The sequence below is a fragment of the Artibeus jamaicensis genome, unplaced genomic scaffold (assembly GCF_021234435.1).
Source record: "Artibeus jamaicensis isolate MK-2021 breed Jamaican fruit bat unplaced genomic scaffold, CSHL_Jam_final scaffold_833, whole genome shotgun sequence".
NCBI classification, from domain to species: Eukaryota; Metazoa; Chordata; class Mammalia; order Chiroptera; family Phyllostomidae; genus Artibeus; species Artibeus jamaicensis.
The window spans coordinates 13,553,908-13,568,615 of record NW_026522056.1 but is presented as its reverse complement, the minus strand read 5'-3'; the positions used below and the strand labels follow the sequence as shown (position 1 = coordinate 13,568,615).

Below are 14,708 nucleotides of genomic sequence, written 5' to 3'. Positions count from 1 at the left end.
AACTATAATTGGGAGAAAAAAAACTGGTTAAGGAGGAATTAAAGACTACGCTAGGTTGAGCATTGTGAGAAGGTACCAGTATCATTGGAGTATAGGTACCCGTTGGATCAAAAGATTGGTTGAGTTTGAGTTTCTGGAGGGAATGAACTTGAAAAATAGGAGATACTATTTGGAGAGCAAGATGCTTGGAGCTGAGATTGTGGAGGGATTCAGTCACTGGGAGTGACATGATATTCTCATGTAAACAGATGACTGGAGCAAGGGGTAGGTAAGATTATTGGAGGATAGCTAGTCAGAAAACAGACACTGTCTTCCTCAGATATTGTACATCACAGGTTGTGACCCACTGGGTAAGTAAAGGGAGAAAAAAAATGTAGAATATTGACATAAATGGCTACAGTACTGATGGTGATCATGATGATAATTGTCCGTTAACACCCAAGTCAAATACCATCAACTTAATCTATAACACTGGAAAGTTAGGTATTGAGTTACATATAGTTATATGGCAGCTCATAGTCAACCCATAAGTCCTTCATGGACATTAGTTATTGGACCAAAGTCTTCTTGTAAGAGTGGCAGGTCTTTTCAACTAAGAAAAGTGGCACAAGGCATCTTTTCTTAGTTGTCAGTTTGAAATTCTTCACCAAAGGCTTATAATGCAGCTTCTGTAGAAGTTTTTCTTGGGTCTCTGTGTAGGCTTCTTTGGTTTGTCTTATCTTTCAGGGTTGTGGATAATTTATGGTGAGAAGGCAGGCAGAGCAGGAGAACTCTATGACCTAGTAATTTCATACCTAGGAATCTATCCTATAGAAATAATAATGCGAATGTCTAAATGTACAAAGGGTGTTCATTGAACATTATTTGTGATAAAATTTATAAGCAACCTGTCTTCAGTGGGGAATAGTTAATATTCAATAGGGATACTAATATCAATAGGGATATATTATCAATGCAGATAGAAGGCTTCAAATTATCCTATTAAGAATAAGCATTAGGTTTTACTCTGTTCTGTTGGCCGGGATGCTTTCAGTCACAGCTAATGGAAAAACCAAATCAAACTTTGTTGCTTTAGCAACAAAGTGTTATTTATTAGCTTAGTTAACTGACACAGCCTGAGGTAGAGTGACCTTGGGACAAGTTCAGTCAGAGCTCTGACTTTGTGGCCCTGTGCTCGGCCCTCTTTCATGAAGGAGGCATGAAGGTGCTTAATCTTTAAGGTGGTTTCTTGTGTGGTTGTAAGATGAGTGTGCAGCAACCGTGCTGTGTATTTCTTCACATCTAGCAGGAGCAAAGGCATTCTTTCCCGAACCACGGAAGGAGAATTCTGAGCTTTGCTACAGTGGAACCACGTTGGATCGAATAATTAGGGACAGGAGATGGATAGGAGGTGGAGAACAGAGAACTAAAACCTGGGTCATAGCTCTTCTCCCTGAATCAGTTGTGTGGAAAGGGGAATGGGATTTCCCTATTGGCCTCAAAACAGTTGGGTTTCATTCCTGGTACGGATCTTGAGGTTCTCCCATTCAGAGTTTTGCTTTTACCCATTGAGGGTTCAGGTTGGGAGGGCTAAATGGTATGTTACTTTCTTGTTTTCTTAGTATTAAGGTAGTCAGCCTCTTTTTTGCTCCTTTCTTTCTTGATTTTACAAAAACCATGAAACTCTGTTTACACTCAGGATCCCAAGTGGGAAAAGTATATCATTTTTGACTTCATGATTTACAGAGGCCCTCATGTTAAATGCGATTGCAGGGTGTGATTGCAACTCTTAGAGTGCAAGAAAGTGGTAGATAGGAAGGGGGGAAACAGAGAGAGAGAGAGAGAGAGAGAGAGAGAGAGAGAGAGAGAGATCACGCTTGTTGAGAAACAACCTATGGACTATTAAAACTCTCCCTTTCCATACCTGACCTTAATTCTGTTTTCCCTGTAAGGGCCCCTATTAATGGATAGGTAGCCTCCTGGATTGTTCTTTGCATTTACATAGACATAGAGTTTCATTTTATAGTTTAAATTTTTGATGGCAACTATTATGGACACCCAGTTTTTCCTGTTTCACTTAGCACATGTATATAGAACTTATCATGTTAATACATATAGTTGTATTTTATTCTTCTACTATGCTGTATTATGGATATATCATTGTTTATTTAACTGTTAATTTACTGTACTAACTGCTTCTCCAGTTGTTGCTATTACAGACTAATACAGTGAATGTCTTTTGCTTATGTCCTTGTGTGCATGTGTGTATATTTCCATGGAGTACAGTAATTGCTGGCTTGAAGGGTATGTGTCTTTTAAATTTTGATATTAACTTTTACAAAGTGTCTTTGAAAATGGTGAGCCAGTTTCTGTTCTCTTGCCAAACTGTAGATGATTAACCTATTTAATTTTTGCTAATAATGGTGTATTGAAATTATAGACTGTTTTGGCTTCATTCATTGTATACTTTGTTCTTAAAGATTAAAAATACTTCCTTTGTCATATGTCAAATTTCTATATTTATACGGATCTATTTCTGGACATGGTATAATTTGTTCCATTGATTTATGTCTCCATTTAATGCTAGTTCCACACTATTTTAATTGCTGTTGTTTTGTGTTGTTTTATATTTAGTGGAGTGAGTTTCCCCTTATGGCTCTTATCTTTCAAAAAAATACTTACTGTTCTTGAGCATTTTTTTCTAGTGAACTTTAATATAAACTTGTGTGGTTTCATGAAAATCCTGCTGACATTTTTTCTTGGTGTCACTTCTTTGGCTTATTGACTAATATATTTACAGTTTTGAGACTAAGTATCCAGTAACTCAGTATATCTTATCTGGCTATTCTTTGGTGTCTTAGTAAACTTCTCTAGTTTTTAAAATGTTCTTATGTATTTAATGTTAGGTTCATTCCTCAGTAGGTTGTCATTTTTGCTGTTACTGAGTTTAGATATGTTAGTTATATTCTCTATTTGATTCTTGCTCATACATAGAAAAAGACTTAATTTGGGTATGGTGAGCTTGAATCTGGTCATCTCAGGAATATTTGCTGCTTTTAATCAATTAGATACATTTCCTGCCCTCAAAGAGTTACTGGAGACTTGGGAAACTTGTTTTTTTTTTGGTAAAAACTGGTTAATAATAGCAGTCAAACTCTTTGAAAGGCGACTGTCTTTCTTTTTTGATAAAATGCTTAATACATGGGAAGATTAAGAAAGAGGATGGCCTTGGAAGAACTTCGTGGGGAAATAAGAAGTGGGAATAATTTCACATTCTCTCCCCAGTAAGTGGAACCAGTGACCTTCCTGCCTGAGCCTGTTTCAAGCCTTTGCTGCTTTCTGACCCCGGAGGTTCTGTCACTGCGTTTTTATGTCTCTTTCCCCGGTTTTGTCTGATGGGCTGGCTCTTCAGGGGAGGGCAGAGGCTCACCCTCTTTTTAGGTCATTGGAGGCTGAGAAGATAGAGGCATGAGCTTTTCCTAGTGTGTGGTAGGAAACATAGAAGGCCTTGGAAAAACTGTCAGAGCTTTGTTGTTTCCTCTGGAAATCGGATGTTGCGGGCACGAGACATCATCTGTTGCTTGGCACCTCATCTGTTTCTTCTGTCGGTCCATAAACTGAAGGCGTTGAAGGGCAGTAGAAAGGTAATTGGACTAGAAGATCACTTTTGCCTTCTTGAAGGTGTCATGCAATTGCTAGTCTTCCCTTGTATTCACTTTATATACATGTGCCCTGTCTGAAGATATTCTATTAGTTCCTATTGAAGAACTGTGTTGGGTAAATTGCTGGATGCTTTCAGAATTGTGTATTAAGTTTTTCCAATTTCTTTTTCACCCAGTCTCCAATTTTCTTTCATTCTTCCTCCCACTCTTAACTTGGTCTTATTGTAAATTTTATGCATTTTTCTTTCTACCTGGCAATGCTGAATTTCAGAGCTTTGCATACTAGGTTAAATATTACTCCCTTTTAGGTAAGTTATACTTTTTGGTTTAATTGCTGTTTAGTGGTATATTGGTCCTTATTCTGATTTTAAAAAGTTTTTTAAACTCTATGAAATTATGAAAGTTTTGTAATTGTAACTTTGGCTATTTTGTTTATAATTTATCATTTATTTTTATTTAAGATAAAGGATTGAAGGAAGAAAAGGACTGACCATATAATTTTATTTTCATTTATGTTTGTGTGTTAGTTAGAATGCATCATTGTACTGATATGTCAGGGTTTGGGGTTTGATCCCCTGGTCAGGGCACATACAAGAAACATCCAGTGAATGTATAAAGCAGTGGGACAACCAAGCAAAGTCTCCTTCTCTTCTCTCTCAAATCAATTTAAGAAAAGAATGCAAGCACAGAAAACTTGATTCAGACAGGCTTAAAAAATAAGGAAATTTGTGATTCAAATGTAACTTGAAGGCTGGCACAGTCCGTGGACTGTGACCTGCTTTCTCTTCTTTGCCTTCTTTGGTGTTGGCTTTGCCCTTGGGCTGACTTCCATCATGGCGGCAAAATGGCTGTGGAAGGCCCAGGCCTCCCCTTCTCAAGTAGAGGGCGTCTCTTCTGGTAGCTTTCTTACAAGAATGAGACAGTGCTATTCTCAGACCTGCCCCTCCCAAAACCACCCTTGTTGTGTCATTGGCCTGAATTAAGTCATATATTTTCTCTTAATCTAAATCAAGGGGGATGCCTTGAGTATAGGTCTAAGTTTCAGAATCATCATTGGGGCAAGGGGGATGGGGTCAGCGGGATTCACCTTGGGAGCTGGGAGTGGGGCAGCTTCCCTTACCCATGTTGGCTTGGTGGTGATTGTTCATTGTCTGAGTTAAATTTATGCCACTGTAAAAAATGTGCAGAGTGCAATGGATGCTCGGTAGGCAACCGTCAATGGCCACCTGATAATGAGTCGTATAAAATTTCATCTCAGGCCATATAAACTAACAGTCATAAATATAAAAGGAAAAATAGGCAGACTAAGCAAGTTTTAAATGGACTTACTTGAAAACTTTCTCTGCAGTTCCCCAGTTTATAATGGTTGATTTCGCTGACTGGCTATAGCTACTTTCAGAACAGAGGAAATTCATTAAAAATAATGAATTATTCAGTTGGATGGTGAAATTCAGTTATAAAGCACTTCCCTGTGCCATGGATTCAATTCAGGTCAAGTCATGTTCTGGTTTATGGGCAGTGCGGCTTTTCACAATGACACAGCATAGAGAGAGGCTTCATCGTTTTCCTCTGCTGCCAGCATTTTAATGCATTTCATTGTATTTATTTAGTTGGTTCCATTTATACTTTGTTTCAATGGACTTCATTAATACAAATCTTTATTTATACTTTATTAATACAAATTATATAGTATTTGACAGTAATGAAAATTTGGTAGATACTTACAGAGGAGTAGGTCTCTAAAAAAAAATCCGAACCCATCATCCTGTTACTTTTCTAAAAAATATATTTTATTGATTATGCTATTACAGTTGTCCCATTTTCCCCCTTCACTGCCTTTCACCCTGCACACCCCTCCCACCCACATTCTCCCCTTTAGTTCATGTCCATGTATGATACTTACAAGTTCTTTGGCTTCTACATTTCCTATACTATTCTTAATCTCCCCCTGTCTATTTTCTGCCTATCATTTATGCTACTTGTTCTCTGTACCTTTCCCCCCTCTCTCCTCCTCCCACTTCCCTGTTGATAATCCTCCATGTGTTCTCCATTTCTGTGGTTCTGTTCCTGTTCTAGCTGTTTACTTAGTTTGTTTTTGTTTTTGTTTTAGATGTGGTTGTTAATGTGAGTTTGCTGTCATTTTACTGTACATGTTTTTTTATCTTCTTTTCCTTAGATAAGTCCCTTTGACATTTCATAAAATAAGGTCTTGGTGATGATGAACTCCTTTAACTTGACTTTATATGAGAAACACTTTATCTGCCCTTTCATTCTAAGTGAAAGCTTTGTTGAATAGAGCAATCTTGTATGTAGGTCTTTGGATTTCGTGACTTAGAATACTTCTTTCCAGCCCCTTCTTGCCTGTAAGGTCTCTTTTGAGAAATCAGCTGAAGTCTTATGGGCACTCCTTTGTAGGTAACTCTCTCATTTTGTCTTGCTGCTTTTAAGATTCTCTCCTTATCTTTCATCTTGGATAATTATGATGTGCCTTGGTGTGTTCCTGCTTGGGTCCAACTTCTTTGGGACTCTCTGAGCTTCCTGGACTTCCTGGAAGTCTATTTCCTTTGCCAGAACGGGGAAGGAAATTTATTATTTGTTCAAATAACTTTTCCACTTGTTGCTCTTCCTCTTTTCCTTCTGCTACCCCTATAATTTGGACGTTGGAGTGTTTCAAGATATCCTGGAAGTTCTTAAGACTCTCCTCATTGTTTTGAATTCTTGTTTCTTCATGCTTTTCTAATTGGATGTTTCTTCCTTGTGGTCCACTCCATTGATTTGAGTTCCAGTTTCCTTCCCATCACTATTGGTTCCCTGTACATTTTCCTTTATTTCACTTAGGGTAGCCATTTTTTCATCTAATTTGTGACCAAATTCAACCAATTCTGTGAGTATCCTGATTACCAGTGTTTTGAACTGTGCATCTGATAGGTTGGCTATTTCTTCGTTGCTTAGTTATATTTTTTCTGGAGCTTTGATCTATTCTTTTGTTTGGGCTATTTTTTTTTTGTCTTGATGCCCATCCTGTTACTTTTTAAAATTGCAGTGGGTTACATAGCCAAATCAATGCTAATAGGTAGTTTTATTTAGCTTTTTTGAGTATGCTTGCTTAGGTCATTTTGAGGGAAATTAAGATTAGCATAAATCTATTATTAAATTAATAAATGTTGAAAATCTCTTCAGGGAATTTAGTGAGGTTTTTGTTGTAGATTCTTTGGTTCCTCTTTGTTTTTCTTTCTCTACTTCTATTTCTGTTAGTTCATTGAAAAGTAGAAGGGATTCTTAAAAAAATAAGAATAAATAATATCATATAAATTACATTTTCTACAATAAAGTGTAGAAATTATGTGTATGTGTATATGTGTGTGTCTATATATGTAGCTATACATATATAGTATATATAGTTAACATATAGTATATATATAGTTATATATAGTATATGTATATGGTAAGTATAGATATACTCAAAGGACAAGGTTACATTTTCAGAAAATATATATTATTATAAATCATATCAAACCCAGATTCTTAAAAGTTCATTGCATTGTTGATTATATTTGAAAGGCTTTTTAACTAGAAGCTGCCTTTCTTGGTAAAAATACCATAATTGTAAACATAAAATGCAAAGAGTCTGACCAAAATTAGGGTGTTGTTAACCAAATTGAGTTGCTGAAGCATTTAAGCTGCTTTGGTTTCATAAGCTTTCTGTGTTAGGTTATTGAAAATACTTACCAGTCCAATCTAGTATTAATCACTGAAATTTTTTCTCTATATTTTTTCTATGTTCCTGAAAAAATTAGATGAGTATGTGAATATTACTGTTGTAATGTAGATTATAGTCTGAAACCCTCTAAATATAGTTACTAGAAAAAGGAAATAGATGCATATTGAAATTCAGTACTCTTTGGGTCAGGTATGATGGGAAAAAATGAAGTCTTAGATAAATGAATAATTTCTCTTCTCTATTTGAATGTGTCATTTGAAAGAACATTAAAATATTCTGGAGAAGCACTTCATTGCTTAATTAACTTTGGATATATTTATTTACTTTGTCTAGTTTGTATAGTTTTGGTATCTCTATCTGAACCCACAGAGTCTCAGTACCTCTCAGTACACTTGTGGGGATGAGGTATAACAGCAGCAAAAGACCTGTTACTACTGATCTATACTAGCTCATGTATAATTGCAGTTTAACAGATGTGATGTCTTGTTTATCTTCACATTAATCCTGTGATCAGTAAGGCAACTCAGATGTAATAATAATGTAGTATATATAGTATGGCAAGTAATATAATCAGGATTTAATCCCATTTTTACAGATGAGAAAATGAAAACTTATAAAAGTGAAGGGACTTGTCCAAATTCACATGGACACTGAATGGTCAAGTCAAAGTATAATTTTCCAAAAATTGAAGACCATTTCTCATACAAATATAGAATGGACACATGTCTCATTTATGCAGGGAACCAACAAGAGATAAATTGGTTCAAAGAGCAACCAAGATTATACATCGTATTAGTCAGTGTTCTTCAGAAATAAAATAAATATAAATATAAATGTAAGTAAAACGAGATTTATTACAAGGGATTGGCTCATGCATTGGCTCATGCAGTTATGGAGGCTGAGAAGCTCCACAATCTGGCATCAGCAAGCCAGTGGTGTAGTTCCAGTCTGTACCTGCAGACCAGAGAACCAGAGGAGCCAATGGTGTATGTAAGTCCTGCTCCCAGTCCAAAGGCCCAAGAACCAGGAGTGTTGATGTTCAAGGGCAGGAGAAGATGGGTGCCCCAGCTTAAGCAGAGAGCAGTTTGCTCTTTTTCTGCCTTTTTGTTCAACAGATTAGATGACATCTGTCTTCATTGGTGAAGGTATTATTCTTTGTTCAGTCTCCCTATTCAGATGCTAACACTATCCAGAAATAGTGTATTTCCAGCTCTGGGCTGGTAACCCTTAGCTCCGTCAAGATGGCACGTAAAATTGACCATCACATACAGATATTGGAGAAAGGACTTTGGGATAAGGTTGATAGGTCAGATGCAGAGCTGTCCTATAGGGCAATAATAGCCATAGCCTTTGAGATGATTTTATGTACTGGACAGAATTTAGTTGCATCTTATAAAAAAGTCACAAGTTAACATGGAACTTCATAGAGTCTGAGTTTTTAATCAGTAGTAGATAATGAGTCAAGTAAAGGTATGTTTCCTAATGAAATAATCCTTGGGTGATTTTGTGCTCCTGTGTGACATTCAAAGGATACTGACCTGTCTTTGTTCTTTGTCTTTTAGCTTTTGGATACTTTTTTTTTTTACACAAAACAACACTGGAGCCCAAGTTTTCTGATTCTAGGTCTTGATATCTTTCTACTCTAATTCTTTGCTTTTGCATAGTGTAATTTTTAGTGCTAGAGCAGTCTGCTAACTTTTGCAGTATCAGCTAGTGTTTATTAGTTTTCTTTTGTGCACAGTGTTGATGATAGAACTTTCTTCTTCAGAGAACCGTTGTGAAAGTCGATGGGTGTTGTAATTAGAGTTTGCGTAAGTGCTCAAATTGAGAAATTGAAGTGGTAGCTGGGGACTGTGATAGTTCTCTCATGGCATTTTGTTAGCAAATTTCAGAGCAGTTGTAAACATTCTTGCCATTTTAAATTAAATAATCAAGATTTTATAAAACAGTGTATTTCAGCGGATTAGCCTTTACATATTTTAAACAAAATACAATTGATATATTTTAGGTAGTTAGTGAAGATTGATCCACATTAAACATTATAATTGCCTATTAGTGCCAAGCATTGAACTACTTACTGATAATTTTGTCCCGGAATTGAAATTGTTATTTGTACATGCCATTGAACTTACCAGTGTGATTTTTTTTTTTTTTTTGGATACTGATCTTAGAAAGGTTGTGATACTTTATTCAGTTTAGCACTCAAGAAATTAGGCAAGTCAGTTACTATGGTAGCAGTAAGTATTAATTTCCTTACCTTAACGGTTTTAGGAACAGAGAAATCTCTGAGCTAATCCACTGAAACCCACTTTTCTCTTGAGACTGGTGTTAAATCTGTCCACTCTTTAGGAGATAACACCATTCTAGGTGGAAAAATATTGTGCTCTTGAGATGAATTTCTAGTCTTCGAGAATGAAGTAGAATATGGTTTAAAAGCTAGATCAGGGGTGCCAAACTCATTTCCACAGAGGGCCATATCAACCTCACGGTAGCCTTCCAAGGGGGTAATTTTAGGACTGTATACATGTAACCACTCCTTAACAGTTAAAGGAGAGCTTGGCGCTGCTGCCAGATAGGAACAAGGTGCCCGGCAGATAACGCAACATGCAGGGCAGGCCGGATTCAGCTTTCGGGCCTTGTGTTTGCCACCTGTGAGCTAGATGATTAAAAATCTATTGTTTCTTAGCTAATTTGGAATGCAATTGGTTTTAATTTTCCTAAATGTGTTCTAACTTAAACTTTACTGCTGCGATTTCTATTGACAGGAACTATAAGTAGCTTTAGCAGACACTTTCTCTTACTATCTAACTGCTATTAAATAAAATCACTCAAGATGTATTTCTTTTAAAGTATGTTATAATTTTGGCAGATAAGCTCTTAACATTTAATTGACTAATATTACTAACCCTATAGTAAGCCCACTAATTTAGCTATCATTTTGCAACTGTTTTTTTAAAAAGCCTTTACTAAGGACTTGTGTTCTTAGTAGATAATATGACTGCATTATGGTGAGTAAAAACTAGCTGGATTGTTAATAACAGCCTCTTTGGACATTTTCCAGGCTTAGAGCATTTTGTCTCTGTTCACTAACAGCAGTTAGCAAATTTGCCAGTAGGCCACCTTGGACTAGCAGCTGGTTTTTGTACTGATCCTGAGCTAAATGGTTTTTATATTTTTAAGTGGCTGAAAAAACCACAAGGATAATCGTTCATGGAATTTTTATAAATTTATACTTCACTATAAATAAAGCTCTGTTGGAACATAGCCATGCTTATTTGTTCAAATATTGTTATTGGCTTTTTTACAACGTTATACTTGAGTAGTAGCTACAGAGACAATTTGCCCATGAAGCCTAGAATATACACTATCTGACCTTTTAGAGAAAAAGTTTGCTGATTCTTGTTCTATAGTATAAAAAAGTGTAGCCTTAATTGTTCACTGAAGAAAAATCTTTCCTTCTTTTTTTGGCAGACTTCCCCCTCGCCATTCCCAATTGCTGTGAAACAAATTTTCTTTTTATTTTAATCCTCACTCGAGGTATGGTTATTGATTTTACTTTAAAATTATATTTTATTGATTATGCTATTACAGTTATCCTGATTTCCCTCCTTTGCTCCTCTCCACCCAGCACTCCCCATTCCTAAGGCAATCCCCACACCATTGTTCATGTCCGTAGGTTATGAGTATAAATTCTGTGGCTTCTCCATTTCCTATACTGTGCTTTACATGTCCATGGCTATTCTGTAACTACCTATTTGTACTTCTTAATCTCCTCACCTCTTCACCCATTTGCCCATATACCTTCCTCCCATGTGGCAACCATCAAAACACTCTCCTTGTCCAACATTCTGTCTCTGATCTGGTTTGCTTAGTTTGTTAGATTCAGTTGTTGATAGATTTATTTTTGTTTTTTTGCCATTTTTATTGTTCATAGTTTTTATCTTTTTTTTTTTTTAAATAAGACCCTTTAACTTTTCATGTAATAATGGTTTAGTGACGATGAACTCCTTTAGTTTTTTCTTTTCTGGGAAGCTCTTTATCTCCCCATGGATTCTAAATGATAGCTTTGCTGGGTGGAGCAATCTTGGCTGTAGGCCCCTTGCTTTTCATGACTTTGAATATTTCTTGCCCATCCCTTCTAGCCTGCAGTTTCTTTTGAGAAATCAGCTGACAGTCTTATGGGAACTCCCTTGTAGGTAACTAACTTCTTTTCTCTTGCTCCTTTTGAGAATCTCTCTTTATCTTTAATCTTTGGCATTTAATTAAGTCTCAGTGTCGTCTTCTCTGGGTCCATCTTGTGTGGGACTGTCTGTGCTTCCTGGACTTGCATGTCTATTTCCTTCACCAAATTAGGGAAGTTTTCTTTGATTATTTTTTCAAATAGATTTCCAGTTTCTTGCTCTTTCTCTTCTTCTGGCACCCCTATAATCTGAATGTTGGACCTCTTGAAGTTGTCCCATGAGCTGCTTGTACCATCCTCATTTTCTTGGATTCTTTTTTGTTCAAGTTCTAATTGGTGTTTTTTTTGTTTGTTTTTTAAATTCCAAATCATTTAGTTGATTCTCAGCTTCATTCACTCTAACATAGTTTCCCTGCAAGCTATTTATTTCAATTAGTGTGTCCTTTGTTTTTGACTGGGTCTTTTTTATGGTGTTGAGGACTTCACTAAGTTCTTTCAGCATCCATCCTTATAACCAGTGTTTTGAAGTCTGTAACTGGTGGATTGCTCATCTCTATTTCACTTAACTCTTTTTTTTTTTGGAGTTTTGATTTGTTCTTTCATTTGGACCATGTTTCTTTGTCTCCTCACTTTGGCAGCCTCCCTGTGTTTGTTTCAATATATTAGGTAGAGCTGCTTTGACTCTGTCTTGGTAATGTAGTCTAATGTAGTAGGTGTCCTATAGGATCCAATGGCAGTACCTAGCCTATTACCCAAGCTGGGTTCTCAAGGTACAGCCTTTGTGTGGGCTGAGAACACCCTCTTCTTGTAGTTGATCCTTGGTTGCTGTTGGCAGATTAATGAGAAGGATTCACCCAGGTCAGTCAGCTGCAAGATTGGCTGTATAAACCAGTGTGATCACTTACCACCAACCTTTATTCCTCGTGAAGGATAGCTGTGCAGGGGTAGGGTGGTGGTGCCCGGATGTGGTCTGTAACTGTCCACTGGGTGTGCTGGCCCTGGGGTTTCCTGGGTGATGTAGGCCAAGGTTGGCCCCCACCTATGTTTTGCCTGGGGCCACCCTGCCTGAGCTATGAAGCAATCTGAGATGGCTGCTACTTGTGTTGGGGTTGGAGATTCCCAGGTGAAGTCAAGCTGTGAATCTGGGCTGGCTGCTGCTATTGCTGGGCCTGGGGCTCCCCGAGGCTTGCTTTTGCTTATTGGAGAGGATTTATGAAGTTGTGCAGCATGAGCCAAGACCATTATTCATATGGAAAAGCAGCTTGGGTGGGGCCGTGAATTGGGTGGTGCAGAGACTCTGGGGATTGCCAAGAGGAGGTCAAACAGTATTAGCCAGGTTGATAGAGTCTCAGATATGGCACCAGCTTGCTGTCTCTGTGAGGGAAGGATTTAGAAAAGAAGGGAAGAATTCAGTGGCCTCTGCTTGTCTTGATGCCAGCCACTTCAGTTTTTCCCTGTATACCACTGGTGTGTTGTTTTAAGCTGCTACCACCCTGGTGCTGGAGCTCAGAGGGATTGAGTCTGAGTAGGTGAGTCTGTGTGTGGGTTTTTTAATAGAAACTCCTTAGGGCTCCAGCAGTTTCTTCCACTGACTCAATCCCTGCTGGTTTTAGCAGCAAGAAGTTCTGCAGACTTACCTTCCTGGCACTGGAACCCTGGGCCAGGAGACTGGTGTAGGCTGGGACTCCTCACTCACGAGATTTCCCTCTCGAATTTTTGTCCACCATGCAAGGGTAAGGGACTAGCCTGTTCCTTGTCTGAGTCCCTACTGCCAGTCCAGATGGATGTGGTTTCTTGAATTCAGTAGTTGTCAGACTTCCATTCAATTCGGTATCTGAATGTTCTGAGAGATGGTGGTTCTGTATTTTAGTTGTAATTTTGATGAGGTTGTGTGAAGAGTTGAGCCATGTCTGCCTATTGACCAGAAGTCCGTTTATTGATTTGAGAGAGAGAGAGAGGAAGGGGGAGAGTGAGGAACACTCTGGGCTGCCCCAGAAGTGTTGATGGGCTGCCCCCCATACATGTCCTAAAACCGGGGATTGAACCTGCAGCCTCGGTGTGCGCCCCGGCTGGGAGTCAAACCCGCAGCCGTTTGGTGTACGGGACAATGCTCCAGCTGAGCCACACGGCCAAGACAGTAACACAGTTTTTCCTAGAAAGTTTGGAACATGTAGAAAAGTATAAAGAGGAAAATTAATAATAGAAGAAATACAATAAAATGATGTGAAAAAAGAGTTAAAAACCATCTGCAATTGTGGGATAACTATTAATATTTTATATGTATTTCTCTATAACTTTACAAATATATAATGTGTAATGTATATCTTTACATAATTATATATTATGTGTGTACCTATGCATATACAAAAATACACATATTTATTGTATAAATTACAATAACTTGCTTTTTTCACTTTTAAAATTATAAGAATATGTTTTTAATAACTGCATAGTATTCTGTTTAATGGAATAATTTCTTATTTAACCATTTTTCCATGTTGGATATATAGTCTGTATTCAACTCCTTTTATTATGAATATGAGATCTATCCAGAAGATGTCCAGCCATGTATTGTACTTTGCTATGTATAATGTTCACTTTTTTGCCCAAATTTTTGAGGGAAAAATAAGGATGTCCATTATACATGGGCAGTACTAATTTTGTATCTATATAAATGTTTTTAATTCTTTTATTTGTGCTTTTGCATTAAAAGTATAGCTCTAGAAAGCAATAATGATATTTGTATGCAAAGTAATACCTAGAATACGATAATTGGTTTTGTTTCTAATTATAAATAAATAAAAAATGTAATTAGCCCTGGCTGGTGTAGCTCAGTGGATTGAGCACGGGCCTGAGAACCAAAAGATCATGGTTCGATACCCTGTCAGGGCACATGCCTGAGTTGCAGGCCAATTCCCAGCAGGGGACGCATGAGAGGCAACCATACATTGATAAAAAAAAATGTAATTAAAAATTATAGTGAAAGACTTTTTTCCTGAAAGTTTGGGCCAAAAATGTGGGTGCACATTATACACAGGAGTGCATTACACATGGCAAAATATGGTAACATGAAAAATAGAAACATTTATTGAAGAAGATACAAAATACAAGAAACTGTGTATAGGACAATGACACTTCAGTCTTTTTCAAAGTAGGCACCTTGGGA

At 37.3% G+C, this 14,708-nt stretch overlaps 1 protein-coding gene across 16 annotated transcripts in view; it reads left to right on the top strand.

Annotated features, from left to right (window-relative positions):
* Positions 1-14,708, top strand: part of WRN (WRN RecQ like helicase) — a 122,901-nt gene that overhangs the window by 2,935 nt on the left and 105,258 nt on the right. For 13 of the 16 annotated variants that reach the window (XM_053659875.1, XM_053659867.1, XM_053659871.1 and 10 more), the window contains exon 2: positions 10,834-10,899. The exons of the other annotated variants lie outside the window; for them this stretch is intronic. The gene's annotated coding sequence lies outside the window, so the exon portion shown is untranslated. The remainder of the gene's footprint in view (positions 1-10,833; positions 10,900-14,708) is intronic. 16 annotated transcript variants of the gene reach the window in all.